Below are 2,519 nucleotides of genomic sequence, written 5' to 3'. Positions count from 1 at the left end.
GCATAGAGATGCATGTTATATGCTGTGCACACAACTAGATCTTTATAACACATTCCTTCCCTCAAAGAATTCTGGGTACTGTAGTTTACCCATCAGAGAGCTGCTGTTCCCAGAAAGGCTTAAAAAACTACGGTGCCAAGAATTCTTTGAGGGGCGGGAATATGCTTTCAAAGCTTATTGAAAGTTGCTTGGAGTTGCTGCATGGCAAAAAAGGTGACCAATAAATTTAAATAATATCCCCTATTGTAACTGAAGCCATGGCTGCTGCTGCTGCTGCTGCTGCTGTTGGTAGCCTTGAGGGCATTCACAGTGCGTGTATATTTGCAATTGAAATTACTGAACTGTACTTTTGCCCTTTTGTGCTGCAGGGTTACGTTCCTGATTACATAATCCATACAAGTCAGGCAAACCCTTTCCCTGTTATCAGTGCTTCCATGTAGCCCTCCAGATGTCGTTCAGCTACAACTTCCCTGACCGCTGGGCCATACCGCTTGGAGCTGATCGGGTTACATATGCTTCAGGTTACATACGCTTCAAGTTACAGACTCCGCTAACCCAGAAATAGTACCTCGGGTTAAGAACTTTGCTTCAGGATGAGAACAGAAATCGTGCTCCGGCGGTGGAGCGACAGCAGGAGGCCCCAGTAGCTAAAGTGGTGCTTCAGATTAAGAACAGTTTCAGGTTAAGAACAGACCTCCGGAACGAATTAAGTACTTAACCCGAGGTACCACTGTATATAGGATAGCCAAATAGAAGCTTCATGTTCAGATGTAGTGTACCTTTATTTATTTACTTCATACAATTTATATACCTCTTGATTGTGAAAACCAACCAACCAACCTACCTCAAAGTGGTTTACCACAAGAATAAAACAGTAAAAACAACAGCTACTGAAAACATTCAAATTATAATTAAAATCGGCAATGAGCTAAAAAAAAACGGATGAAAGCACATGTAAAAATTATGCATAGCTGAAAAGCAGACACTATGAGCAAGTGGCAGAGAAAGTCACTAGCTTCACTTGCAAACTCCCAGAAACTTCTGAGTTTCAATTTAGGAATTGGAATAGCATAGATGAGGCCTTGGACTTCTCCAGCGAGGCTGTTCTAACGTTCTTGACATTTCCACATTGAAATTGCTCTGTCCCAGACTCTCCCCAGTCACCTTTCGGCAAGGCAACTTCTGTCTCCCCTCCAGACATTTCCAGCACTGTAATATCCTGTTGTCACGTAGCATCGGGTAGGTGTTCAAGCCTTTTAAGTGTGGGTTTCACTGACAATTTCCCAGGGTTAACAGCAGACAGTGTGTTTATCTGAGAGAAAATGAAAACAAATTCACCGTAAACCGGAGCAGTGCGTGGAACTCACAACCTCCAGATTCATCTCTGCCCAAGTAATCCCCTCAACTTGCGTGCCTCTCTCACTCCCAATTATCAGCAGGCAAAATCCCAGCAGAATGTCAAGGCTGCCTTCAGCTTCAACTCCCACATTCATTTACTAAAACACACACACACACCTCTGCTGCCTTGCGAGATATCTTCAAGGGTGGAAAAGGCTCAAGAGTAAACCTTACACAAATCCAGAGTTCCTCAGATGGTTGGATGGCGCCTTGTAACCTTCCGGCAACTCCTGCAGCCAAGCTGGTGGCAATAATAATAATAATAATAATAATAATAATAATAATAATAATAATAATTATTATTATTATTTATTTGTATCCCGCCCTCCCCGGCCAAAGCCGCCCTTCCCGGCCAAAGCCGGGCTCAGAGCGGCTAACAACAAGTAAAAATAAAATCACACAGTCAATTAATTAAAATACATTCTAAAATCAATTCAGAATCAAATTAATAGTAACCATTGGGCTACAGTTCTATGAGGATTACAGAAGGAGGGGGTCAGACTGTGCCTTGGCCAAAGGCTTGGTGGAACAGCTCCGTCTTGCAGGCCCTGCAGAAAGATGACAAGTCCCGCAGGGTCCTGGTCTCTTGTGACAGAGCGTTCCAGCATGTCGGGGCTTCCCTTTGGAGCACATCAGCCAGGCTTGTCATCTGGGCAGCCCAGGACCTCCGCACACACTGCCCAGGCTTGCAGTCCGGGGAGGTCACTTTCGTGCTGCAAATGCAGCAGAAACAAGGGTGGGAAAGGGAAGGTTCAGTATCCCATCCTGCATGCAGTTGTACTTATGGAAACCAGGCCCCCCTGTCCATTCTGCTAACCAAGGGGTGGGACGCTGCTGTAGTTTGGGGAAGAACTCTAGCTCATAGAGGCTTGGCCATTTGCTTAGCCTTCAGAAGGTTCAATCCCTTCCTGTTGAGAATTCCGTTCCACCTTAAAGAACAGACGTGTGGAATTGTTGCATGGCACACATCTGTTTACATTCCAGCACAGCTTGCTGGGAACTTCCGTTTGTGTATAGCTTTTGCTTTAGCTGTTTTCTCCAAGACGACATGAGAGAGAGAGACACCATGTTTCTTTGTTCTGATTTATGTGTAATAAATCTGTAGCTGTAGCATGATTTAC

The 2,519-nt window shown here is 44.6% G+C and overlaps 1 long non-coding RNA gene across 1 annotated transcript; it reads right to left on the bottom strand.

The window, feature by feature from the left end:
* Positions 1–888: 888 nt before the first annotated feature.
* On the bottom strand, positions 889–2,299 carry LOC310767051. The gene is made up of 2 exons (XR_014550596.1): positions 2,216–2,299; positions 889–1,639 (listed from the first exon to the last, which is right to left on the bottom strand). It is a non-coding gene; the product is annotated as an uncharacterized lncRNA (long non-coding RNA).
* Positions 2,300–2,519: the final 220 nt, after the last annotated feature.

This window comes from Podarcis filfolensis (genome assembly GCF_964270895.1).
Source record: "Podarcis filfolensis genome assembly, chromosome: 1".
In the NCBI taxonomy this organism is placed as follows: domain Eukaryota; kingdom Metazoa; phylum Chordata; class Lepidosauria; order Squamata; family Lacertidae; genus Podarcis; species Podarcis filfolensis.
Note: the sequence above shows the minus strand (reverse complement) of the source record. Positions and strands in the feature narration are given on the sequence as shown.